Source organism: Amblyomma americanum, chromosome 5, assembly GCF_052857255.1.
Source record: "Amblyomma americanum isolate KBUSLIRL-KWMA chromosome 5, ASM5285725v1, whole genome shotgun sequence".
NCBI lineage: Eukaryota > Metazoa > Arthropoda > Arachnida > Ixodida > Ixodidae > Amblyomma > Amblyomma americanum.
The window spans coordinates 207524165-207551823 of NC_135501.1; the positions used below are offsets into that span (position 1 = coordinate 207524165).

General features: G+C 50.3%; 1 protein-coding gene and 1 long non-coding RNA gene across 2 annotated transcripts in view; one reads left to right on the forward strand and one right to left on the reverse strand.

Moving 5' to 3' along the window:
• Positions 1-27659, forward strand: part of LOC144133536 (ribosomal protein S6 kinase alpha-5-like) — a 258998-nt gene that overhangs the window by 56663 nt on the left and 174676 nt on the right. The window lies entirely within an intron of this gene.
• On the reverse strand, positions 1308-26063 carry LOC144133681 (uncharacterized). Its single transcript, XR_013315092.1, has 2 exons — positions 25956-26063; positions 1308-1554 (listed from the first exon to the last, which is right to left on the reverse strand). It is a non-coding gene; the product is annotated as an uncharacterized LOC144133681 (long non-coding RNA).

Sequence of the window (27659 nt, forward strand, 5' to 3'; positions counted from 1 at the left end):
TCAGGTGTCCAACGATATGTGAGACAGATAATGCGCCATTTCCTTTCCCCAAAAACCAATTATTATCATTAAGGACGCCGACGACACCGGCTTTTCTGCGACACGAGCTCCTTAACGCTCTCGCGTTAAAAATAGAGTGACGTCCTCAAGCGGCGGTATGATGCACACAGCAAGCCGAGCACCGCCACTTCAGAAAATCCTGTATATGTCATTCGTCTACATATACTTGACAGTGGCCGACCTCCAGTTTAATGGGTCTCTTACGGCGTCAAGAGAAAGTTAACTCGCGTCTGTAGTAACCTCTGTTAAAGTACCAAGGGATGTTTCATGTGGATTCATTAAATATATTCGCCTTGTAAAGATGCAGTAAAATTGTTCTGCTTTTGCAGTGAGCCTTCTTGTTAGGATATGAAGTTTAGTGTTGCAGTACGAATGCTGTGGCGTAAGCAATGTGCTCTCACCGCATCCACATACTATGAGTGTTTATACTTTGTAATTTTTTTTTATTCTCGGTAAGCAATGCATATTTTCCCCACCTTTACGCCTCGATCGCTTCGTCCACGGCTGCGTGCTCGCCTTTTCGTTCTCTATACTACCGCGTGGCAGGAAACGCGCGTGCCGTTATAAAAATGGTCCATAGACAGTCTATAGACTCCTTATAAACTCTATTGCCTTCCTATAATTATTCCTTTTTGTGTATTCATAGTCTATAGACAAACGTCTAAAGCATATGGCCATAAATCTATAGATTGCCTTTAGTTAGTCTGTAGAATTTGTACCGCCTATGGACTAATCTCTAGGGTTTGTCTATAGAGAATCTATAGACCGTTAACAGCGCGCAGTTCTTTCGTTTGAGACCAGATGGCGCCACAGACGCGCTAGGAACACGGTGCCATTGCGGGCCTCGTAAGTCGCCAGCTTGTACGCCTCGACGCAGCAGTGGAAATATCGCGGCTGGCTGTCAAATGTGTTCTTTCTATGAATATGTGGAAAGGCAGAGGAAATACGTGCTGCGTTGTGGATTGCAAGAATTGCGACGGAGAGTTAAAGGTAGGGGATGAGATCGTTTGCGATCATCACGGAACCGAACTGTACAAGGACGTTGTCACGGATCTCCCCGGGAGAACACTCGGACCGAAAGAATGGAGTAGGCGACAGGTGTACCCACACAGACGCTCATTTAATACACCCTACGTGACAGAAGCACACTAAACTAACTAACAAAACTAACACAAAACACAAAGTCTACCAATATACACGACCCGGGAACACTACTACTACCAGCGTCTACTACTACCGTTCCGCTACTAGAGTTTGGCGTTCGTGCTCATGGTTGGTTCGGTGCGGATGCAGCGTTGCATGGGTCCAGTAACCGGCGTCGAGGTGGCGTTCGAACTGCTGAGGCTGGCGTCGCTACCAGCGTCGTTGGCGTCGCGCAAGCTCCCGGTCCAAGCGCCCGTGGAGGTGATGCCGGTGCTGTTGGCGTTGGGGGCGCCATCCGGATGGGTGGCAACAGCGCTGGAGACACCCCTGGCCGTAGCAGGTGGTAGCGTCCTGCGGTTGTGAATAAATAAATGCATAGGATGTGCATGTGAGCGGTCTGCATGCATGTGCACAACACGACAACGATCTGCGAACATTAAACCTTGCCGTTTTAAATAATAACAATAAAAACATTCAGCAACGCTTTCGGCGGATGCAAAGACAAGCATTCGGGCAATCCATCCCTTGGCTGGAAGAGGGAGAGCTGAGCGGCCCTCCGCGACATGAAGCCCGATCGCGTTTTCACGCCTCAAGGGATCAAATTAGGGCTCTCACATGCCCTTCGAAGCTTTGGCCAAGCCATAGTGTCGTCTGCCCACTCCTTACAGCCGAAACACTGCCCGTCAGAACCGAACCAGCGGACGCAGCAGCCGTCGCGAAGAGGCGCGCGCCGAGCATTCAGCAGGCGTGTAATGGCGACGTGATCACGTGATCAAAGATGGCAGTTCCCACGATGCGGCGCTGTAAAGCCTGTATAAACTTTATAGAGGGAAATCTATGGACAGTCTATAGACTGTCTAAATAAATTTTTGTAAGGGATATTACTGAACCAACAAGCCTTATTTCGCTGACCCGGTAGTGCAATCTTAACCCTATACGATGCATTAGAGAGCCCCTGATGTTGATCGAGTGTTCGCTTAGTAAACCGGCGGCAAATCTGCATCGCCGCGAGCTGTACGTGAATGACCGAGTCCCGCTTATGCGCGGTGCCCTGTTACGAACGCATAAAACTCGCGCACTGTATACTTCCCTTCGCGCGCTCTTCGGTGCAAGCTGCATGCACTCAGAAGCTTCTCGTCCGCGCACTGCAGGTAGATATGCAGCAGCCCTGGCGAGTTAGCCGAGCGATGGAGGTACCTGACAAGCGCGGGGCGTCTCTTTATCCCCTGACCCCCGTTTGGCCATGGAAGGAGAGGAAAGCACTGTGGCCTGATAGAGAGCCGATAAGGGGGCCGTGTGCAAATCAGATATCTGGCCGTTCGGTAATTCCCTCCTACTCCCTCATAACACGAAACGCCGAATTCTGCCTTGGATATAAGGCTCGGGAAAGGACAAGGGGTAGCGTGTTTTAATTTCGTGCTTATTATGGGAGTAGGTCTGCTTTTAAAGCGCTTGCTACCGCCTTTCGTCTGCTGCCTTATTTCAGCCGTACCCCACTAGCACCCACCAAAACATCTGTTTTGTTTCTATTGATTGCTGAGAAAGGTCATAACAATAACAATATATAATTGGTTTTTGGGGAAAGGAAATGGCGCAGTATCTGTCTCATATATCGTTGGACACCTGAACCGCGCTGTAAGGGAAAGGGTAAAGGAGGACGTGAAAGAAGAAAGGAGGAAAGAGGTTCCGTAGTAGAGGGCTGCGGAATAATTTCTACCACCTGCGGATCTTTAACGTGCACTGACATCGCACAGCATACGGGCGCCCGAGCGTTTTTCCTCCATAAAAACGCGGTCGGGTTCGAACCCGGGAACTCCGGATCAGTAGCCGAGCGCCCTAACCACTGAGCCACCGCGGCGGTAGAAAAGTCATTGCCGATTGAGTTTCTGTGAGCTTCCGCTGAGCTTCTGTTCAGCTTTGTTGACACCAACAAAATTTTCTCTTTGGTCAGGTTGAAAATTTGTGAATATTTTTTTTTTGCGTTAAATGGCAGTGAAATTATGCGCAGGGTTTTTTTTTTTTGTCAATACTTATGCAACGAAAACTGTTAACTTTTTTTTTACTCCTCACACGAGCCCTTTGAAAAACACACGAGCCTATTTAAAATGGGCTGACTTTCAGCTAATGTCGTCCCCTTCGGCCACCGCGTCTCCACGTGTATACCAGCCATACTGTTTAGTTCCGGTCTCAATTACTGGCGGCGTGTAATATGCCGCGGATAGCTGCAGTTTACATTTGGAGCTTTTCATAGCGTCGCGTTACGCCGTCAGTAGGCCTGGTTAACGAGAACAGAAAACTGGGAGAGTTGGAATGCATTCATCTTTAAGCAGCGCGAAACACAGGACGTAGATGAAGAAACACGAGATGACACGAGCGCTATCTAACAACTGAACTTTTATTTTAGCAGGGGTAGTTATATAGGCACCAAAAGCAAGAACCGATAAAACACACAAAAACCCAAATCATAAAATCGCGATAGTCCGTAAAACCGTACGTGCACGCAGCGGGAGGTTAATTGCGTCATTTTAACAAAGCACGCCAGCAATCTTAACACATGACATGCACCAGCTATCACCCTGTCGCCACATATTCCCCGAGAGCGTGAATCTCTCTTTCCACGAGATTGATAGACGGCGAAGCGACACGTTTCACATTCCTGGCTTATCAGAAATGCTTCAACTATAACTCCCTGCAGGTCCGATCTGGGTGACTGAACAAGATAAATGTCCTGTCCACATGGGGGAAACAATCTTTACATTTCCGGCAATGCACAGCAAGGTTCGACGAAACTTCCCCTTTTACTGATCTTCGATGTTCAAACAGCCGCTCGTTTATACAGGGTCTGGGTTTCACGTTTGAATTGCCAGACTCGGGTTCTATTCGGTTCCTTGACTTAAAGGTCATCTGCTATGAAACAGGAATGTGTTGGGAATATAACCCTAGAACAGCTAAGCCGCTCCTAAGTTACAATTCGGAGCACTCAAGACTAGGCAAGGCGGGGATAGCGACTTCGTGTCTCAAGGCTTCATTGCGTAAATCGTGCTCCCACCGGGTTGAGACTAGCTTCCAGGTCCAGGTTCAGAGGCTTAGGGACGCTGGTTTTCCAGATGTGGCTCTGGCTCAAATATCGGAAAGGATATTGACTAGCGGAGATAGTCTCGCAAAAGAAAAAGAAAAAAGAGCGCGCTAACAAGAATAGTCGTGATTCCGTACCTACATGGACTGTCACACCGGTTGAAGAAGGTTAGGGGCAAGATACGGGGTAAAAGTAGTTTTCACAGCTAAGATTAAGCGGAGCAGAGTCTGCGGTGCAGTAAGAAAGAAGCTTGAGGGCCGGGATGACCGAGGGAGGATCAGATGCACAGTTACACATAAAAAACCGCTCGTCGACTGCGACACTGGAGTGGTTTATTCTATCCCGCTTTCCTGCGGCAAGACGTAGTACATCGGCCAGACAGGCCGCTGTATTAACGAGCGGCTGTTTGAACATCGAAGATCAGTAAAAGGGGCAGTTTTGTCGAACCTTGCTGTGCACTGGCGGAAATGTAAAGATTGTTTCCCCCATTTGGACAGAACAAATATCTTGTTTAGTCACCCAGATCGGACCTGCAGGGAGTTAGTTGAAGCATTTCTGATAAGGCCGGGACTTGTGTCGCTTCGCCTTCTATCAATCTCGTGGAAAAAGATTCGCGCTCTCGGGGAATATGTGGCGACAGGGTGATAACTGGTGCATGTCATGTGTTAAGATTGCTGGCGTGCTTTGTTAAAATGAGGCGATTAACCTCCCGCTGCGTGTACGTGCGGTTTTACGGACTATCGCGATTTTATGATTTGGGTTTTTTGTGTGTTTTTTCGGTTTTTGCTTTTGGGGCCTATATAACTTACCATTCTAAAATAAAAGTTCAGTTGTTAGATAGTGCTCGTGTCGTCTCGTGTTTCTTCCTCTACGTCCTGTGTTTCGCGCTGCTTAAAGATGAGTAGGCCTGGGTGCGAAATGAACGCAGTGAATTGTTTTCAAGATGAACGGCACAGCCTCGCGCTTTACGTGAGCTGCTGCGAGTGTGTTTCCCCTTCTTTTTTACAAGCACGAACGCTTTAGAAAGACCAAAAATCTGCTGATCTGTTTGCATAACAGGTTCTCGCGAAATAAATTAGCTAGGACCAGTAAAGCTGAGGTCTTGAAAGCAATGTTTATTCACGGTGTATACATATGAGGGCCCGGCTGTAGCTGCGTAGTCATGGGAGGGTTGGAATTTTTGTCCTTGCATTTTTGGCATGTACCTCGCAAAATTTGTGGAATCTGAAACAAGAATTACACTCTGAGGGTAGAGCCTAGTGGCTCTGACGTTATGCCACTCCGTTGATTGAAGAATGGTTCAAATCCCGGCCCCGCAGGCTGCAGTCGACTGGAGGCCAGTTGCAAAAACGTCCGTGCACGTTAAATATGTCGGCTTGTCAAAGTTTTTCACAGGCCTCCACTACGGCGCCCCATCTTCTCGTCCTGGAGATCATATTGGGGCGTTGCGTTCGGCTTTTCCTCCTCGAAGGCGACCACGTGCGCGCGAAGAGCAGCAGCAGCTTCGATCCTTCTGAGCGCTGGTCGTCCATTAGTGAGACAACGGTCTCCTTTCTACTGGTCAACTGCGTTGCGACAGCTCTGCGGCGCTGCTGTGATCGCCGATCGCACCTCGTAGATGGCAAGAAGAAGAAGCCTTAGCGTGAGGTGCGAACGTAATGGAGGGAGAAAGGGGCGGAAGGATCACTTCATATCGCTTCTCGGTCAACGCATCGCCGTGTACTCACGTCCACTTAACTTTTTTTTTTCCCCGGCTCTCTTTGCCTACCCCCTTCAATATCTTTTCCCTCTGGATCGATGTCCAGGTTCCTGTGTATAGTATAGGCTCTTAGATGTGCTTGTATTTTCTACAGCTGAGATTGTGCTTTCTAGATATAGTTGGCTTCACAAGGACACTTGCCTCCATTTTTTTGTAGTTTTGGTTTCTTTAGTTGTTGGTACAGCGGTGTGTGACGCACGAGCCGAGGGCTTATTACTCTGCCGTTTCCTAGTGTTAATGAATACTCCTTTTTGCATGAAGTATACAGGTATGTAGATAGCAATGCAGTGCAGTAGGAAATAACTATGTAAGTAGCATTCGAGTTTCCCGTGAAAACCAAGGTAATCTTCGTCGTTATAAGCACTGTCAAATTTGTTCATACTTATTTCGTTTTTTTCGTGCTTAATCTTTTTCTATCTCTATACGTGCGCTTTTAGTCGGTAATCGTCAGCAGAGGTGCGCATTTCCCTATCCCTACTCTCGGTTCGCTCTGCTAATTATTACGTTGCCCTACCCTGTTTTCAAATTATACGGCAGTGAGCGTAGATCGTTTCCACTACCAATTCCATCTAGCCTTGGGCGTCGTCGTTAAATTTTGCGGTCGATGAATTCGAGAAACGACAACTTCCGAAGTAGCACTGCTGTCAGCTCTGATCTCTCGTTCAAACTTATGCCGCAGCTGTAAACGCCCTACATCGCTAGCCCTTAGCGGCTTTGGTTATCCAAGATTCGGTCTCTGCAAAGATTCGGTCTTGGGTAACTAAACGTTGTTAGCCTTGATGTGTCCTCGAAGTTGCTTTAATTCTCACTGATGTCTTAGCACTTCTTTCCCTGGCTCTATGTTGTAACTGAAAACTCCAGCGTTCATCAGCATTTAAAGCGTTCACCTCCAGCGTTAATCTGTTACTGCGTTCACTTATAGCGCCTCGTTTTTATTCCATCTGTTGGTTATTTATCCTTACAACTGTCGTCGCTCTGGTTACTGCAGAATTGTAGGCTTATTTTTTTTTTCGTTGCCACGTTAGGTGGATCCAGTTTTGGCGAGCATATATCCGCAGCAGAGCACTTCGAAACGATCACTGCTCAATGAGCCTCGGCCTGACAGCGACACGCAAATAACAAGTAAAGCAGCTTATCTTCAGGGAGCATATTTCTTGCGTTTTGCGTCACTCAAATTATTTGTCAGGCGTTATCCATAAGCGGCTCATCGTGACGAACAATCTGGACTTCCCGTGCACAAGCGGAAGGTGGAACCAAGACGGGAGACGACGCTTTACTTAGCAGCTGTTTCGCAGCTATCACAAATGTTTGCCTGGCATTCTTGGCACGTGTGCTGTGCTGCCGTGTCTCCCGCTGTCGCACCGCTAACGACCCAATGACCGCTGGCGCTGTAGTAATAGTAGTAGTAAGTATTACGATAATATCGGCCTTGATAAGCAAGAAAAGAGAAAATGGAGAGATGGGCAAAGACACAGCACTACGAACTGTGGGGCCGGATTACGGAACGCTCTCACTTTGAAGAAAGTCTCAAAACAGTCTCAAAGCTCCGCTCCTGTTGGTCGGACCTGACCACGCTCGGTGTCAAAGTCCCGCCGAGACTGCCTTGAAAGCATTTTGTGATTCGGTCCCTGGTTGGAAAAAGAATGTGCGGCAGTGAGATAATGCGTTAGCATTAGAAGACTTATGCGAAAGAAAACACTGTGATGGCCGTCTGTCGATGTCCATCCTGAGATAATGCAGAAAAAAATCTTGCCATATATACGCAAGGCCTCGAGCGGGATTCGAACCCGTGGTGGATGTCGTCGTGTTCATCAACTTGAATCTGCTTCCAAAAGCAGCACGCATCAAGTCACACGGCACGTCGGGAGATTTGAACTACCGCAGCAGGGCAGCATTCCCTATGTGTCAATCGCATTGTTTGCCTGTGAATATTTTTTTACTTAGCTGCCCTTGAATTGGGCGTTCGTGCCCGAAGTCTAAAGCGAAGGCTTCAGAGCTTCGCGGTACTTTACTACTTTACACGGTGTGTGTGTGTGTGTGTGTGTGTGTGTGTGTGTGTGTGTGTGTGTGTGTGTGTGTGTGTGTGTGTGTGTGTGTGTGTGTGTGTGTGTGTGTGTGTGTGTGTGTGTGTGTGTGTGTGTGTGTGTGTGTGTGTGTGTGTGTGTGTGTGTGTGTGTGTGTGTGTGTGTGTGTGTGTGTGTGTGTGTGTGTGTGTGTGTGTGTGTGTGTGTGTGTGTGTGTGTGTGTGTGTGTGTGTGTGTGTGTGTGTGTGTGTGTGTGTGTGTGTGTGTGTGTGTGTGTGTGTGTGTGTGTGTGTGTGTGTGTGTGTGTGTGTGTGTGTGTGTGTGTGTGTGTGTGTGTGTGTGTGTGTGTGTGTGTGTGTGTGTGTGTGTGTGTGTGTGTGTGTGTGTGTGTGTGTGTGTGTGTGTGTGTGTGTGTGTGTGTGTGTGTGTGTGTGTGTGTGTGTGTGTGTGTGTGTGTGTGTGTGTGTGTGTGTGTGTGTGTGTGTGTGTGTGTGTGTGTGTGTGTGTGTGTGTGTGTGTGTGTGTGTGTGTGTGTGTGTGTGTGTGTGTGTGTGTGTGTGTGTGTGTGTGTGTGTGTGTGTGTGTGTGTGTGTGTGTGTGTGTGTGTGTGTGTGTGTGTGTGTGTGTGTGTGTGTGTGTGTGTGTGTGTGTGTGTGTGTGTGTGTGTGTGTGTGTGTGTGTGTGTGCGTGCGTGCGTGCGTGTGAGAGAGAGAGAGAGAGCAGCATCTGTGCTTTCATTTGTTTATTTTTCTTGCGTCTTCATTAGTGGTCACGCATTTGGTTCCCTCGTCTTTATAGCTGCTATTTATTTTCCGACCGTTTTGCCGAGCCAGGTTAAAGCCTTCAGAGAGCTCAGCACACATGCGAGAGTCCGGGACACTAATTCGCGCGGATCGCACAACGGACATACACAGCGCGCGAAGGTTGGCGACGTTTCCAACGAACTGGCATTGAACACCGTGTGGTCGACTCCGGCGGGGCCCGTTGCCCTCGTCCCCGTGGGCGGACGGCAATATAACGAACCTTGGGAGACGACGCTTATGCCCGACCGGCCAGATGGAGCCCTCGGCGCCTCCGGAGAGTTGCGCGCCCTGTTCTTCTGCTCCTCATCGGAAACAGAGAAGCAAAAGAAATGCAGCAAGGAGTAAATAGGAAAGAAAGAAAAAACAGAACGTGGAATCAAAGGGTGGCTATCCGGCGCACATGTCTTCGCGTGGGAAGCTGCCTCTGTGCCCGAGAACAAAGAAAATAAACAAATCGAAACGTGTGGGTCTGATAGCGATGTCTCGCCCCTGTATAGTTTAATGCACCTGTCGCGCCAACCAGTATGAGGCCGGGATGAGGGAAGCATCGGCTGATTTATTGGTAGTAGTGCTAGGGAACGACGCGCCACCTTGAGCCAGCCAGAACAGACTCGTACGGGCCACCAGCAGCAGCGCCCCCCCCCCCGCCCCCCCCCCCCCCCTCTCCGGAAAGTGAAGTGAAGGAGCCCGGTGGAGCTGGGGGCCGGAACGAGACTTGTCGCTTTTGACGATAGGTACAGGAAGATGGCGTAGGTATACAGCCGGCCAGTTGGGGCAGAGAGACCACACAGGCAGGTGTAGTGGGGAGAGCGTCCTCTCTAAAAAGGCTGGCTTCAGGCGGTCGATGGAAATGGAGTCAAGGCGTCCGTGAGCCTCGACGATGGAAAACTTCAAATGGTGTTCGACAACACGGAACGGACCCCCGTAGGGGCGCTGCAGCAGTCTGCGGACGAAGTTTCGCCGAACAAAAACGCGGGTTCAAGTTGCAAGTTCAGAAGGAACGTGCTAGAATTGACGAGGACTGGTATCGAGGAACAGGAGCTCGGAGATTACGGCAGAATGCGCGCAGCCGCGTCACATGGTCCGTAGGGTCGGGATGTGGAGACGAAACAGTGAAGTTGAATTCACCGGGAAGGCGGAGGGGCGAGCCGAAGACAAGTTCTGCCGGGGTGCAGCGGAGATCTTGTTTCATGCAGTGTAGCACGTAGGCTGAGCAGAACAAGTGGTAGGGGTGTAGTCCAGTGTATCCAGTTGTGCTTCGAGGGATGTCTTGGGCGAACGATGGAACCGTTCAGTTGGCGATGGGACGGTAAGCGGTAATGCGCATTCGCGAAGTTCCAAGCAGAGCCATGAGGTTTTTAAAAAAGGGAACATTCAAACTGGGAGCCGCGGAGGGGCGGGGGGTATAGTGATGTAAGGGTGCGGTGGAATACGCTTACCTCTGCCCTGGTGCCGACAAGAGAACGGAGGCCAGAGGTGCGGTCACGGATGACGAATAAGCGGTTGGTCTCCGTGCCAGCATCACTAGTCGCTTCGAAGTTTCCCTGGAAACGACAGGGTGGAGCACACCGACCCGCCTCTTCCCTGAAGGTGCGGTGGTGCCAGCACTCGCTTAAGGCCAGGGTGGGGTGTGTCGCGGACCACATTACTTCGTTCTTGTTTCGTTGTCCCTATCGAATAACATGTGCAGCCTTTGTCAAGAGACTTCGGGCCAAATGATTTGCTTTTGAGCCCCCTAGTGCAGCACGTACGGCACCCCTAATAGCGAAAAAGTTTTGAAAGGTGAGGACGACGCACGGCTGTCTACCCACTGCAGAAATCTCGAGCTTCGTGTGTGCCATCAGTTCTCTACCATACACATGCTCAGCCATGGGCGGCACGGAGACTTTTGAGCAAGAACGTTCTTTCTTTGCAGCGTTAAGGAGTGTGCTTGCGTAGCAGGTGTGGGGTCTAACCTTGGCGCCGCAGTAGAAGTTTTCCACATTCGCCAGCCCTTCCTCCTGAGCTGAGGGGGCAGAGGAAATAGCGGTAGATGCTCCGGGCCCTCCGCCTGCTGATTATAGCGCTTAATTACTTTAGATGAGAGGTCGGCATGAACCATTAAAGGGCTATAAAAGGTCAAAAAATGAAGTACAGGTGTCGCCGTTTTCCCCAGCAGAAAGCGGCGACAAGGGCCCCTGATGCACGGCAACACCGTCTTTCATTTCCGCGCTATGATCACGGGTCTAGAGAAACTTTCTTTTTTTCATTCTGAATTCAAAGTCTGCGGCAATAAATTCGTGTTACGCTGCCGAACAAACACCAACATAGCTGAGAAGAGCTGCAGGATCGATTTTGAGTGAAGAATGTAAATTGGACGGATTTATTTTCAGCGTCCCTAACACAGCCTCCACGCAGTAGTGCGCAAAAATTGTGCAATACGTGCAGGTGTTTCCTTATATATCGCTCGCAGCTGTAGGGAAACAGGGCCATCCGTGCACACAAGCTGCAAAGTACGTAGAACTTGCGGCGCGCCCGTAGGACGAGCGCGCTCGAATTGCCGGGCCGGTTCCGCCCGGGAGTGTGCGTGTATACGAGTTCGCGCGCGGGCGCCCTTGGGATCGCCGCGGACTAGCGGCGTGCAGCCGACAAGGCCGCTCTGCTCGCTGCTCTGCCCTGTCGTGCCTGCTACCTGCTGCTGCTTCTCCCAGCGATCAGGGTCGCCGATCGCCGGCCGAAGGCTGCGCGGGCAGTCCGTGCCGCCGCTGAGCGTCTCCCTGCATGCCGTGGCCGTGAAAGTACGCGCTTCGGAGAGTCTCATCCGTCCGGACTAATGGGTTACTCCACAGCGAGGAAGAAAATTAAAACTCGCGGCCTCCTTGGCATGCTTCAGGGGCGTTCTGGATGCTTTGCAGACGTGCCCCTTGGATACTACCCTTACAATTCTATAGACTTCTTATAGACTCTATTGCCTTCCTATAGATATTTTTGTCCATTCATAGTGTATACGATGTCTATAGACAAAAGTCTACTAAAAGTGCATGGCCATAAATCTGTAGATTGTCTATAAACCGTCTATAGCATTTGTATTGCCTGTAGACTGTTCTGTAGGGTTTATCTATAGATAGTCTATAGACTTTACAGACAGGAGTCTGTGGACAGTCTATACACCGTGTAAAGAAATTTTTGTAAGGATATACAAGACAGGCGTAAAGGTACACAGAACGGTCCCAGCTAGTTTTGAGGCGAAAACCTTATACGGCCCATTGGCAACAAAACCAGGCGTCGTTGTCGGCGTCCAGGAAAAGTTGTCCAGAAAACCCCCAATGACGTCATGAGAAAAGCAAAGAATCATTCCGAAGGTGCGGGGAATCGAACCAAGGACCTTCAGTTTGCGAGGCAAGCATGTAGCCCATGCATGGGTCACAAAACCGCGGTGGTTCTTGGCGAGCGTGGGCCCTGCGAACCAGTCATCGATCGTTGCTGGTGGTGGTCCTCGCTGGGCAGAATGCATGGCCTACCACTGCTCAATGTCTGTCAATAGCGGAATTGAATTGGCACGTGCAAAGTCGTTGCTATCTATCCTAAGTGTGAGAACTCTGGTACGTAGAGTAGGGCCTACCTTTGGTGGAATTTAAGCTGTGTTACAAGAGTGTCTCTTTGTAGTCGGCGGAGGGCGTGTTCTTCCGCCTCGTCTAGGGTTTCGTGAGGTGTGGGGTATGTTTGTCTGGCCTATTAGTAGGCCTGTAGCTGTTCGACAAAGGTGCTTATGGGCTGTGTAACATGCTCCTTTGCCGCTGACGGGGAAGTCCGGTGTAAGAGAGCTCGGCCGTTCCGGTGGGCAGCATCATTCCCTGCCGTTGGTTCCGTGTGTCCCGGGAACCATGTGATTGAGGCTTGACTAAGGGGATGTTTTGCGAAGAAGAGTGTGAGTCGTGACTGATAGATTAGTCCGGTGTTAATATTTCTGCATGCGTTTTGAGAATCGGTCAGTAAGTTGGTAGCTAGAGGTAGCTTGATGGCTGCCTCCTCTGTGTGAGTATACGTGCGCACTGACGTGCAGTCGATGAGCCTGCCCACAGGATTCGTTGTGGTGGCGGTCATTCGCCCTTGGAGTGAATCGGCTGCATGCACGTAGAGCAGGTCCCGACGGCCTTCCCATTTCTAGCGCAGGCTTCTGGCTCTGGCGCTTCTTTGTTCCATGTTATATGTCGGATGCATATTTATGGGTATTTGGTGCAAATAGATCTTCTTGCGGACTGATAGAAAAATTTCCGTCCTTTGGTCGACCGTGTACTGTTTCTCGCGTCCTTGTTCTCGGCAGTTGATTGTGCCGCAGAAGACGCTGCCACGGCGGTAGCGAGCCTGTACAAACCAACCGCGATCAATAGCACAGTTTTTGATCATCAGATATTTGGAAACGACCTACATAGTGTCTAGATTTAACGGCACAGCGCAGTTATCGTATGCCTATTAGCGCAGTGACAAACTTTGCATAGTCCTGGAGTATGCTGGTGAAGGGTGTAACTGCGCGTAGGACATGAAGGAACACACACGAGACTTAGGAGCGCGGTTACACCCTTCATCGGTATGAACTAACTAGCGCCGCAAATCTTACTACTAGAGTGAGGGCAGTGTTACTCTGTATACCATGTGTGCGGCAGAGCGTGGGCAGTATTCCTTTGCGGGACCAAGGAAGGAACCACGACTTTTTTTTTTTTTTGCATTGCCGCATTCGTCGTGGTACTCTGTCCGGTGATATTACAGTCTCCTTTTGTTCTGACCAGTTCCCACCACCGTTAGAGGAACCTGCCGCAGTTGCGTAGTGAAGGCGCTCGGCCCGAAGACGCGCAGTGTTCTCTCTGCCACGGCGCCCGTATTTTGATATGCGCAAAATCCCCTGCGTTCGAAGTGACACTTCAGATCACTGTGCAAATTTTGCGACGAGGCAGCAACTTTGGCCCACACTGCAGTGTGGACATGCCCGACTAGATGCGATAGCTCGCGCAGTGCAGAATCCTGGGAGGCTTTGCTCTGCAGCCCAGACCCTAACGTCCAGCAGGACATCATTGGTCAAGCCCTTGCTGCTGCTGTGTCCCAAGGGATTCCGGCCGACGGCTATAGGGTGACGGGGAAGATGGACTTCTCTCCTGGCATTCATTGGCTGGTGCGTGGGCGGTACTCTTTCTCTCTTTCCTCTTTGTATTTTCACCTTTCCCCACGTGACGCGGTTCTGGTGTCCACCGTGAGTGAGACAGTTACTGCAAAAACTTTCCTTCATAACCCTTAACCCCTCCGCTTCCCCCTCGTTGGTCAACTTTCTCAGAGCGGTATAGCGGATCGCGCGTCCAGACTAAGAGCGAGGACTTGCTGCAGAGGTCGTTGCCAGGTTTCTTTCAGATTTCTCTCACGTCTTCTTTATCCGCGGCTGCCGCAGCCGCGGGGAGCAAGCATGAATTCTAAAATGGTTTCTTTTTTTGCAACTCTACTCTGAAATAGCTGTTCATTAGAAATACGTGATCCTCGGCGCGCTTACAGATTGGCCTCACAAAGCAAATCTTTTTTTTTTTTAGATTCATTTCAAAGGGTGGGTGGGTTTTGGCGGGACGTTGACCCGAGGATTCTTGGCCTTTGGAGACTGGCCCGGGAAGTGTAAATCCGGGTTAAAGTCACAGCGCGGAGGACAGCAAGCCCTTGAGCCTCATCCACCTCCTCTTCCCCTGCAGCTGGTGGTGCTGACTTGGGAGCTATAGGGTCAGAACTGACCCTACAGAACTGACAATGCTCTTCATAATTAATGATTTAACGCTTGGACGCGCGCTTGGAACGGACCCATATTATATTATTTATAGGTTTGTTCTGTGGGAGCTAGAATTTGTATATACTGCACCCGCCACGGTGGCTCAGTGGTGAGGACACTCAGCTACTGAGCCGGAGTTCCCGGGTTAGAACCCGACCGCGGCGTCCGCGTTTCGATGGAGGCGAAACGCTAAGGCCCCCGTGTGCTGTGCGATGTCAGTGCACATTAAAGATCCCAAGGTGGTCGAAATTATTCCGGAGCCCTCCACTACGGCGCCTCTTTCTCTCTTTCACTCCCACCTTCCTCTCGTCCCTTAAAGTGGCTGTGAAGGGGGCTGTAATAAATTTGCGGCATGCCTGGGATATTGGAGCACGCCGCTTCACGCATAGTGTAAAGCAAGGATTTTTTAAATGCGCTTTGTACAAGCTGAGTTATATGTATTAAAATTTGAATTTCAGCGTCTTCGCGCCTTTCCCTCTCCTCTCGTCACTTTTTGCACACTGGAAGGTAGGCGCTCCTTCGCCGACCCCCTTCTGGGAGCGGAGCTTCCCGACCCGCCGGAGATAAGCGGCTTATTGGCCGCGGCCACAGTAGCTGCCTGACGTCTGAATTAACCAATGGCCACCTCTCACCTTGTCTACGCAGATGCGGGGGACGGAGGAGGGTGGGAGTGTGAAAAAGTCGCCGGGAACGGCTCGCCAACTTTGACACGTGATTGTGGCTCGTCTGCTGTATGTAGAAGAGTATTATTTGGCTCTGGTTTTCATGGCAACACAGTGCAGTGATTGAGTGAGTTAATGTGCTCTCCTCGATAGGCGTTTCAGAGCCCCTTTAAGGAACGGTTGTGGTGTCCACCGAGATATGCGAGACAATTACTGTGCCATTTCTTTTACTCAAAAACCAGTTTTTTTAATATGTACTGTAGGGTGATGAAGTTAAGCGTGTGACGGAATCCCGTCGGGCCGGGAGCGTACACTGGTCGGCGTACTGTTCGGCGTCTCTTATTTTTTCAAATGTACTGTAGGGTAGAGACCCGTCATGTACTGGGACTCGTTATATACGCCATAAATATTAAACAGTTTTAGCGTTGCCGCTGCTACTGTTGCAAGGCTTGCCCAGCCACATGTGACAGACAGCAGCAGTTACAGTAGTTATAGTGTTTGCCTTACGGTGGTGTTAACACTGTCTGTTGACCGCAAAGACGCTTATTCCTCAACATCGCAACAGAAGAACCCCATATTAATTTTCATATCGATTCTACTGTGTCCTAATCCGCGGAAACCCAGCTATAGATTCGGCGTAAAGAAAATTGCGGGGTACGTTCGCACTACTCTCACCGTTCATTCATCTAAGAGGCACGGTGGATTATGCAGTTTCAAGGACAGTTCTTTAGGTGTTGATTAGATTTTGCATATGTACACGTCAATGCTACCTGGTCGGGGTATTAATGTTGGGCGCGAGCTGCGCGCACTACGAAGAGTGCTGCCAAAGGGGATATGCTCACACTGACAGTACCGCAGTCTCGTTCTCCGATAGAACACGCGTAGGCGCATTAGCACGGTGCAGAAGTAACGTCTAAATTATGCTTGCACATAAAGTGAAAACTTTTAAATGCGGTATGCGTGAAGTTCAGTGCGCAAGTTCTTTAAACTTGTTATTTCCTTGTTCCGTGTCGAAGCGGCTTCGCTCAGCCTTATTTCTGAGTCGAAATTAATCCGGAGCCCTCAGCTGCTGCGCTTCTTTCTCCCTTCCATCTTTCATTCCCTCCTCCACGTTTTCCACCATGGCGCAGCTGAAGTGCATTCCTAATAATGAGGAAGTTGCTGCTGTTTTTCTTTCCTCGTAACAAATAATTATCGGTTTCGACTGCGGCCACGGCAGTTGGGACACTAGCGGTGTCAATGTAAAATTGGATGCAGTTTTCCTCAGTACGTCTCTATCGGGCTGCAGTTAGTAGTTCGACCTTCCCCTTTTTACACCGTTAATAATTGGTTTTGGGGGAAAGGAAATGGCGCACTATCTGTCTCATATATCGTTGGACACCTGAACCGCTCCGTAAGGGAAGGGACAAAGGAGGGAGTGAAAGAAGAAGGGAAGAGAGAAATGCCGTAGTGGTGTGCCGCCGCGGTGGCTCAGTGGTTATAGGCGCTCGACTACTGATCCGGAGTTCCCGGGTTCGAACCCGACCGCGGCGGCTGCGTTTTTATGGAGGCAAAACGCTAAGGCGCCCGTGTGCTGTGCGATGTCAGTGCACGTTAAAGATCCCCAGGTGGTCGAAATTATTTTTTACCCCGTTCGAGTTCGAGTTTCGGCTGTGTAGTGCCAACGCGTTCGGTTGCGCTCTGTTGCATGCACACCCTTGACTCTGACAACTGACCGCGTATCGTGACCTCTGTCTATCTGAACCCCAAAGCTCCTTCTTCCTTATCGCGCACGAGGATGTTTGACAGCGGAGAGCATCGTCTCGGCGTGTGCGCGTGCCTCCCAGCGCATCGCTGGCAGCGCACTGTGAAAGACGCCAAGGTCGCCTCGACACAATGGGTGGCGAATGCAGTGGGAGGACGTTGGCCTCTCGTGCGTGCTGCGAGAGCGTTCGGTGTGTCCCGGTTTTTAGAGGCGAAAGCCTTTAATGGCTCATATCGTTGTACGCCCGTCCCTCCTTCGGCGAGATCTGTCACACTGTGACGTCATCAATGGCGTAATTGCTATAACCCTTACCTTCTATAACCCATAATCTTGGCAATTACTAAGTAATTAGTGAATCGTAATCAGTCAAGTAGAATTACTAATTAATCATCAATAAGTAATTCGTTAGAATAAAATAAATAATTAGAAACTTAAAAACAAAAATAACTGACAAATTAAAAATAAAAAGAACAGTTTAGAAATAAAATAAATGAAAATGAAATAAAGAATAAAAAATGAAATAAAAATAATCATTTAAAGATGCAGCCAAAGTGGGCGCGGAAAGGCTTTCGCCTCGCGCACTTTAGATCGCCAAAGGGCCCCTGCATTTTTGAAATCGTGCTCTGTGTGCGCACCCCGGCGGCAGATTGGTCTCAAATTTCGCGGCACGACATCGCGGAGGAGGAAGAGACGTATGCGGAGGATACGCGACGCGACTGCCCGATCGACGCACCCGCCGCTGTGGCAGTAGCGGTTACGGCGTTCGGCCCTTGGGCACTGCGTTGTGGGATCGAATCCCGTGAACGGAGGTTGCGTGTTCCATGGACGGTAATTGCTGTTACAGCCGACAAGCAGGCAAATTGCTGCTCAACAAGTGTCGCACAATGCTGGACTTGGAATTTGGAAAGCGCCAGTATGGTGTAGATTATCTTCAGTTCTCACAAACTGGCCGCCACGGTGGCTCAGTGGATTTGGCGTTCGGCTGCTGATAAATCCCAAAGTCGAAGGTTTGACATGGCCGCGGTGGTTGATGGTTAGCGGTTTTTGAGGAAATGACTGGCGCAGTATCTGTCTCAAATTTCGGCGGACACCTGAACCTCGTTGTAAGGGAAGGGATAAAGGAGGAAATAAGAGAAGAACGGAAGGAAGAGGTGCTGTAGTGGAGGGCTCCGGAACAAATTCGACCATCTGGGGATCTTTAACGTGCACTGACGTCGCACGGCACACGGGCGCCTCTTTGCGTTTCGCCTTCGTTGAAACGCGGCCGCAGCGGATGGGATGGAAACTTAAATTTCAGACTCATTATCCACGCGCTCTAAGCATTGCAGAGACTCGTTTCCAACACAGCAGGAAGGCGCGCCCTGGTGTCTGCTTTTAAAGCGAAAGTTTTGCTGGCCGCGAACTTTCGATTTCGCCTTGGCGGTGCTCCGAGGAGGCACATGACGTCACAGCGTGCGCCTCGCCGCGGATACTTCTCTCTCTCGCTCCGTAGTCACTACTGCGCATGCGCCACTAGTAGCACCGAGCCACGGATGTTCCGCCGCTGCGTAGCGCCGCGCCTTTCCTCAAAATCCAACTTTCAATTTTTAGTTTCCTCTTTCTTTAACATATTTAAGCTGCGTGAAATGTACAAGGAGCTATGTTTTGGAGAAGTTATCGAGTTGGGGACCCGCCGCGGTGGCTCAGTGGTTAAGGCGCTCGGCTGGTGATCCGGAGTTCCCGGGCTCGAACCAGACCGCGGCGGCTGCGTCTTTATGGAGGAAAAACGCTAAGGCGCCCGTCAGCGGTGCGTGTCAGTGCACGGATCCCCAGGTGGTCGAAATTATTCCGGAGCCCTCCACTACGGCACCTCTTCTTCCTTTCTTCTTTCACTCCCTCCTTTATCCCTTCCTTTAGGGCGCGCGGTTCGAGTGTCCACCCACATATTTGAGACGGTTACTGTGCCATTTTCTTTCCACAAAAACCAAACAAAACAAGTGAGCCGACGGCGTTCATAGAGTTCATTGGCGTTGACAACTTTGCAAAGGCCGTTCATTTTCACTAAAGGAAAGGCGCACAACCGGCTCCCTGGGTCAGTGGAGACCTCAATCTCGCTTTCATGTATACGTGGCGTTGGTGTCCAACTGCAAAAGCGTGCTTTGATTGCGTTCCGCACACTGGATAGGCAGCGCGCCCTCCTTGCCACCCTGGGAGGTGGCATGCAGTTAATGGTTGATCGCTAGAGATTGATCACCAAATGAACGCTGCGGCTTAGCTATTGGTGCAGTGCCGCATGTCAGCCACAACGCTGTCAGCGCTAATGCATTCAGGCCACATCTCTCTCTCACCACCGCCACATGTATCAAAGCACGAATGAGGCGTCCGCATATCCAGGGAGCCAGTTAAACCATCGCCGTCTAGAACATTGTCAACGCCAACGCCAGTGAACACAGTGAACGCCGACATCATGGATTATCTGAGCTAATCCACATTAATAAAAAGGAAGGATAAGATTTCCCATGGAGATGCCGGTGCTCTGCGCATTGACCCGAACCAGATAAGCGGCTACGAGGGCGTGAAGGGTTTCCCGGAGAAAGCAGCAGTTCTCGCGCAGTCGTCAAACTCTGCACTTAGACACGGCGCTCTGTTTTCAAAGAATGTCGCGAGCAGACTGCAAAGATCGAGACGATGACGACGCGCCGTTTTCCTCCTTGCCCCGAAGCAACTCAGGGGTCGGTTTGCGGTGAATTCTTTGCGCGCACTTTTTCCTCAGAGTGCTGCTCCGCGAGTGTAACGGCTCCGTGGAAGACTTCGCGAAAAAAAATTAAAGCGCAGTTTACGCGCTCACGTGTGAAATGTACACAGATCACGTGAGTGAAGCGTAGGCGGTACAGTGCGGTGTCTGGGAACGGGAGCGCGTCACCGCTGCTGAAAAAAATGAAAATTAAAATTGGTTTTTGGGGAAAGGAAATGGCGTAGTATATATCTGTCTCATATATCGTTGGACACCTGAACCGCGCCGTAAGGGAAGGGATAAGGAGGGAGTGAAAGAAGAAAGGAAGTGAGCGGTGCCGTAGTGGAGGGCTCCGGAACAATTTCGACCACCTGGGGATCTTTTAATGTACCCGCCGCGGTGGCTCAGTGGTTAGGGCGCTCGACTACTGATCCGTAGTTCCCGGGTTCGAACCCGACCGCGGCGGCTGCGTTTTTATGGAGTAAAAACGCTAAGGCGCTCGTGTGCTGTGCGATGTCAGTGCACGTTAAAGATCCCCAGGTGGTCGAAATTATTCCGGAGCCCTCCACTACGGCACCTATTTTCTCCCTTTCTTCTTTCACTCCCTCCCTTATCCCTTCCCATATGGCGCGGTTCAGGTGTCCAACGATATATGAGACAGATACGGTGCCATTTCCTTTCCCCAAAACCAATTATTATTATTATTATTATTATTATTATTATTATTATTATTATTATTATTATTATTATTATTATTATTATTATTATTATCTTTAATGCGCGCTGACATCGCACAGCACACGGGCGCCTTAGCGTTTCGCCTCCATCGAAACGCGGCCGCCGCGGTCGGGTTCGAACCCGGCTGCTCCGGATCAGTAGCCGAGCGCGCTAACCACTGAGCCACCGCGGCGGGTTCGCTGCCGATACCCCTTATGTAGAAATGAATCCCTGGTGGTCTAAAGCCTTATCACGGCTCCTCAATCACGAAACCCGGTGTCCTGCGTCCGCGAGAAACGAACCGAAAACCCATGTGACTTCATGACGTCATCGGCAGTGCCTACATCCTCAGGAAAGGGAGCAACCGTCATGCAAAAGCCTAAGAGGAACACCAGTCGGTCTCATACCGAGAAATCACGGAAGGCTACAGACTGAATAGAAGAAAATTACCCCCCCCCCCCCCCCCCCCCCAGGCAAATCGCTCTTACTGAAGGAAACAATGGAGGAAGATGCAAACGAACAGCTACTTTTCGCCTGAAATCTTAGGCATCTGCTCGTACAATCAGCAGAAGGAAGAGGACAGGGTATGTAAATACTGTGGAGCTAAAGGTACTTTGGCACACATCACCATAGTATGTGGCAGCTCCCCAGGGGCTGCGGAGTTCAATCATGGAACAGCCTGGGACGATTTGCTGCGAAGCGAGGATCCCGCTACGCAGAACAAACTCATCAGCTTGACGGCCGAGGCTGTGACCGACCAACGGCACCGTCCCCGGCCCGGTAGCCCAGCCCCTTCGGCTTAGGCTGAGGCCCACGGGGGAGCAAGCTACCACCCTTTGGCTAAATAAAGGTTAGTGACTGACGGACTGATCCTCAGGAAAGAAATAACAATAAAAGTTTTCTCGAAGTGGGTCACTTCATTAGAGCACTGCGCCGTCACCGCTTTATTTTTTTATTATTATGAAAATACATCAGATATGCATCAACTATTTACGAAGGTTTTTGGAAACGCCAGGAAAGACATCTAAAATATGCAGAGCCGCATGCGGGAGATGCGGGGTTCGATCCCCAGTGCCACCGGGTACCCACCGGTGATACAATGGGTACAAGCTTTCCCCTGGTCTGTTGCTCGGCTTCTTTAGAGCTTCGGATATGGGTCTGTGACCCCACCTTGTGCAATGAAACCTACCTTGTGCCACGGCGCTCTTTGGCCAAAGCAGCCCTTGCGCTATATAAATTCTTCATCATCACCATCATCACGAGCAACAGAGCACTAGACGGGAGGTAAGGCTGAGCACATCACCAAGAGGGAGCTAGTGCCACTCCAGTATAGAGTCGCTCTGCTCATACACTTCCCTCAGTTGAACAGTCATTTGGCTGAAATGAGATTTCGGCGAAACAATTTATTCACCGTGCCGGTTCATCATTCTAATTCCATTAACTGTGTTGTCCATTCAGAAAAAAAAACACATAACAAGAGGTTCATCAACATATTGCATTGCGGTGAGGTATCAATGATATGTGCATGCAGTCAAATAAACTCGCTTTTTCAAGGACCGTTGCAAGCCATCTCAGAACAGAATTGCATCCTTACAATTGACGAAGCAGTGTTCAGTTGTTTCAGGAACATCACAGAGGCAGCAATTCAGAGGTGGCACAAAAATGCCATGCATTTTTCTGAAGCCCAGTGTTCACGGCCAATGTTCCCGTTTGTAACTTGTTGAAGAATATCTTAGTGCACGGTGAAAGTTGTCTTTTTCGCACCCGCGTAAGGACATCATGTCCTGGCAATACAAAGCACCGCAGCACAATGCCTCGCGCGCTGGGTTTGGGTATCGTCGTCTTCATCAACTTCCGTGCGCGAACAAATCAGCTTCGCCGGCCACTGCATGCCAGAAAAATCCAGCTATGCCAAGAATCAATAACCCAACTACTGAGGACTGGGGAGGCGGCGCTGTCCAGCTTACATTCGGAACCGGGCAAGAGCGGCGGCAAAATTGCCAATGGGGTTCCTGGAGTAGGGGCCCACGCAACCATTCTATTCATTAAAGGTCTCTCTCTCTCTCTCTCTCTCTCTCTCTCTCTCTCTCTCTCTCTCTCTCTCTCTCTCTCTCTCTCTCTCTCTCTCTCTCTCTCTCTCTCTCTCTCTCTCTCTACCGGCCCCTGCATTAGAGTAGTTCGCCCTCGCTGCACAGCACACCGCGCACTAAACTGCTAGTCGTTGTTGGCTTCAAGGGCATAATGGCGTGTACCCACTGCGGGTGCACACGCTCCTACGGCAAACGTCAGCGCACGACGTTCACATTACTTCCCAATACTCTCTTTTTCATTGCTTAACTGCCTGGTTTAGGTATTAAATATTGCCACCGAGCGTGGCATAGCTCCCAGGCCACATTCAAAGCAAGGCATTCCTCTAATCACCCAAGTGCCCGTGAAAGAGACAGCTGTAAATAACTGCTCCGCAGAAGAAAAAAAAAACGCTTATGGATTTATGGGGGTTTACCGTTCCAAAGCAACTCGGGCTATGAGGGACGCCGTAGTGCAGGGCTGCTGACAATTTCCACCAGCTGGGCTTTTCTAACGCGCTCTGACATCCCACAGTACACGGACCTCTAGCATTTCGCCTCCATCGAAATGCGACCGCCGCGGCCGGGATCGAACGCGCGTCCTTCGGGTCAGCAGCCGAGCGCCATAACCACTGAGCAACCGCGGCGGCGGCGGCAAAAAAGAAAAGAAAAAGATGTCTTTGGACGAAAGGAACAGCCGAAAAATTGTCGCACACCCGCATTTGTCGCACTGTTGATACTACGGTCCAGTACGGAAGTGATGACGCAGGGAGGGAAAGAGGGGGCAGTGAGATAGTGTCGCCGTATTGGCGGCCTCCGGATTCATTTCGACCACATGGATTTTTTTAAGCAATGACGTCGCACAACCACAGCATTGTTGTTGTTGTTTTTTTTTTTTCATTGTTTCACACACCTCGAAATGTGGTCGCCGCGTTCTGGATTCGATCCCGCCATCTCGCGCTGAGCGCTGAGCACGAGCGGCCGACACCACGTGTACATGTCCATATATGCAGACGACATAGCTCTGTGCACTGTGCCGGGGGCCACCGGGCGAGGCTCTCCGCGTGCGGGGGTGCCTTTCAGGGAGCTCTGACCGCAATCGACGCCAGCTTGCGCGGCCTTGGTCTGTCGCTGAGCGCGGACAAATCGGTGGCCATGGCCTGCGTGTCGCGCTCGCGCGCGCACCTTGCGCCACTGTCACTGGACGGGACTCCGATTCCTTGGCGTAAATCGGTGTGACACCATGGCCTGGACATCGACTGGCGCCTTTCCTTCCGCCCCGCGGCGACAAGGGCCTGTCTGCAGGTGAAGAAGATCACCACCGCCGTGCACAGGCTCACCGCTGGAGGCCAGGGCACCTCCCAGCAAGCCGCGCTGCGGCTATACAATGCCGCAGCTTTGGGGGCGGTGCTCAATGCGTTGCCGCTCGTCACGGTGCGCAAGCCATGCTGGAATCAGCTCGAGCTCCAGCACCGCAATTCCCTGCGCGTGTGCCTCGGCCTGCCCAAAAACTCGCAGTGCGCCGCAACGTTGGCCTATAGGGCGCTGGGCATACTACCAGACTCCCTAAAGAGGCTATTGTGGCCGCAGGGCAGTGCGCCCACCCGTGAGCGAACCTTGGTGAGCAACTGTGCATTCCTCGAACAGATGGGCTTGACGTCCCGTCTGTTCTCCGCCAGGCAGTTAGTTACACGCAGTGACCGAACGCTCCGCGAGTTCTACCTTGGACGATTAACAACTGGAAGCCCCACTCCAGTTGTAGTCAACATAGTGCTGTGCGCGTGTGTTTTAATTGCTCCATCATGAACTAATCACGCGAACAACTTGGACACATTTCTTATTGTGTAGAGAGTTTATGTATATTACCTCTCCCCATATCCTCTCTTCCTGTCCCCTCACCTCTTTCATTTCATTTCTCCATTCTTCCTGCTATCATTTATTTCCGCTACCCCAGCTCAGGCGCTTCACTATCGATGGCAGATGCAGGGGTTAGCAAAAATATTTCCTTCCTTTCTATTATTATTTTAATAAAACCACTTACTACTACTACCCTAATGAGGTCGCGGGATCGAATCGCAAAAAAATTGCTGGTGGTTTAGCTCTGGTTAACCCTGGTCGAAATCGAAAAGCTGCATCTCCCTGGCTACGTTTGTGGTAGAGCGACTGCGGTTTTCCATAGATAGCCATACTGACACAGACACAGTAGTAGGAATTTTCTTTATTCGTTACACATCTTGCTTAATAATAATAATAATAATAATAATAATAATAATAATAATAATAATAATAATAATTGGTTTTTGGGGAAAGGAAATGGCGCAGTATCTGTCTCATATATCGTTGGACACCTGAACCGCGCCTTATGGGAAGGGATAAGGGAGGGAGTGAAAGAAGAAAGGAAGACATAGGTGCCGTAGTGGAGGGCTCCGGAATAATTTCGACCACCTGGGGATCTTTAACGTGCACTGACATCGCACAGCACACGGGCGCCTTAGCGTTTTTCCTCCATAAAGGCGCAGCCGCCGCGGTCGGGTTCGAGCCCGGGAACTCCGGATCAGTAGTCGAGCGCCCTAACCATTGAGCCACCGCGGCGGGGCACATCTTGCTTTCTTCGAAACGATATTAAAGGCGCGCACAAGAGACAGTAAATTAATTGGTTTTTGTGGAAAGGAAATGGCGCAGTATGTGTCACATCTCCGCTGACACTTGAACCGCGCCGTAAAGGAATGGCTAGAGGAGGGAGTGAAAGAACAAAGGAAGAGGCGCTGTTGTGGAGGGCTCCGGAATAATTTCTACCACCTGTGAGACAGGCGTCATATCGTTTCCTTAAAACCAAGTTTATTTCACTTTCCTTCCCTTACTGCGCGACTCGGTTGACCACCGAGATATGTGAGAGAGGCTTAATTCCCTTTCCTTAAAACCAATTTTTATTTAATTTTCCTTCCCTTGCGGGCGCGGTTCGGGTGTCCACCGAGATATGCGAGACAGGCGTCATTTCTCATGGTTTGACCTCTACCTACATTCAAGGTGAACCTTGCGGCCATACTGACCTCTAGCTACATTGGTCAAAGTTGCGACCCCGCTGACGGCTCGAAAGGCTGGCGTAGTGAAGCTTTTCGCTTCAAAAATAAAATCTATGCGCGACATTCACATTACTTTGAACAGTTTTTTATTTTTATTTTTTTTTTTTCAGCGGTCTCGGTGAGGTACGTTGCCACGAAACTTACAAAGCTTTCTGGCAGATCTCAAAACCGGGGATTCCCCTAACCGCCCCTCCAGTGCAAGCCGGACTTCGTCTAACGTTGCTTTTCCTTCCACCGCTGGGAAGGAAGCCAGCAGCGTCCTTGCCCCAACCGCCTCGCGAGAGAAAGGCGCAGGGATGTGCTGGGCAGCGGCGACGCATACGCACTCGGTCATCGGCGCGCGTACCCTCGCGTCCTCCTACGCCGCTTGGAGTGCGTCCAGCAACGAGCGGATAAGTGCACTGCGCAGCCACCACGCCAGCTCGTCGTCGTCGTCTCGTCGCTGCTGTGCCGCGGCGGTTCCGTACAGTGACCCAGAGAGGAAAACAAAAAAAGAAAAGCAAACGCCAAGGCCGTCGGAGCCGAGCGCGCGCAGCACGGGGTGACGACGTGCGCGCCCCCGTACGGCGAGCTTCTTCTTCACCCCCCATCACGGGAAGAGCACATGCTCCGCCTGCCCCACTGGCTGCCCCCGCGTTGCTGGATGCGCTCTTGACGGCCGTTCTTGTTTTCTTCTTTTTATCAGTTTCTCCGAATATACCCGCAAAGGCCGTCGGAGCCGAGCGCGCGCAGCACGGGGTGACGACGTGCGCGCCCCCGTACGGCGAGCTTCTTCTTCACCCCCCATCACGGGAAGAGCACATGCTCCGCCTGCCCCACTGGCTGCCCCCGCGTTGCTGGATGCGCTCTTGACGGCCGTTCTTGTTTTCTTCTTTTTATCAGTTTCTCCGAATATACCCGGTGTTACTTTCAAAAATTTTCAGAAATATGCTTTTTGGGGTAAACGTATGGCTTTTGCGGCATAGCATTACAACTGCTGGCGGCCACTAGAAAACCGGTGAATCGTCTGAAGTAGTAAGCTGGTTAACTAACTTTTAATAATTCGCTTTTTAACTAGTAGAGTTAAGGGCCTAGTTGCAATGAGAGATTTGCAGCTGGTCGTTAGTAATAGCCATATCAGTTTCAAGAATTTCGAAAACGCGATTACCCTCGCTGCTGTGGCTCGAAAAATTTGGCTGACAGGACGGCTGACGACGCGCTTCGAGCAATCGTAATACGAGATCGTGTTTTAGTTTTTGTTTGATTCTATTTGAATTATTTGAATTTCGTTCCATACTTTCCGCACGCACCCTCGGCGCTCGTTCTGTGGCCTTTTAAGCTCTTCTAGCGAGAGTTCCGCCATGGGGTTACGTTAACCGCGACATGTGGGAAAACCTGCTGACGGAATCTTGCATTAATTAAGGCTCATTATAGCCACCTCAAGATTCTCCTTTGCACAGCGACCGATCTACTGACATTCATTTTGAAAACAGATGTATACAGTCATTAGCAATATGAGAGCGAACTAACTTTTTGCACAAAAGTGTGAATTTTATGGCTAGTTTTACATTAAATTTCAGAACGAGTTTTTGGTATTGAGTTGAGTTGAAAGTCCTTTATTAGATATGGCAGGCGTATCGCCATGAGAGGGGGTAACGAGGAGTAGGCAGAGTCATTGACTGATATTTGTCCGTATATTATACGACAAGAGTACGTGTTAGAATGCAGAAAAAACTGTCACGCATAATTATGAAGTAATCAAAAATGAATGCTCAGGCTTTGTTCCCCCTTATATATTGTTCATGACTGTACATTGACTCACGACTCTAAGAAACCCAGTATTTAATTTCTCTCCACGTCTCAAATCGTCAACATACAAGAGGCTTCACCCCTAATCGGCTCTCGGAACACAGGGCCACCCTCACTGTGATGCAGTAAATTAAAAAAAAATGTGAGCATAATTATCATTTCTTTGACCGTATTCAACGTAGCAAAATAAAGCTTGTAGTAATGTTCTCTAACTGCGGTTACATGCGTAAATCGCCATACCG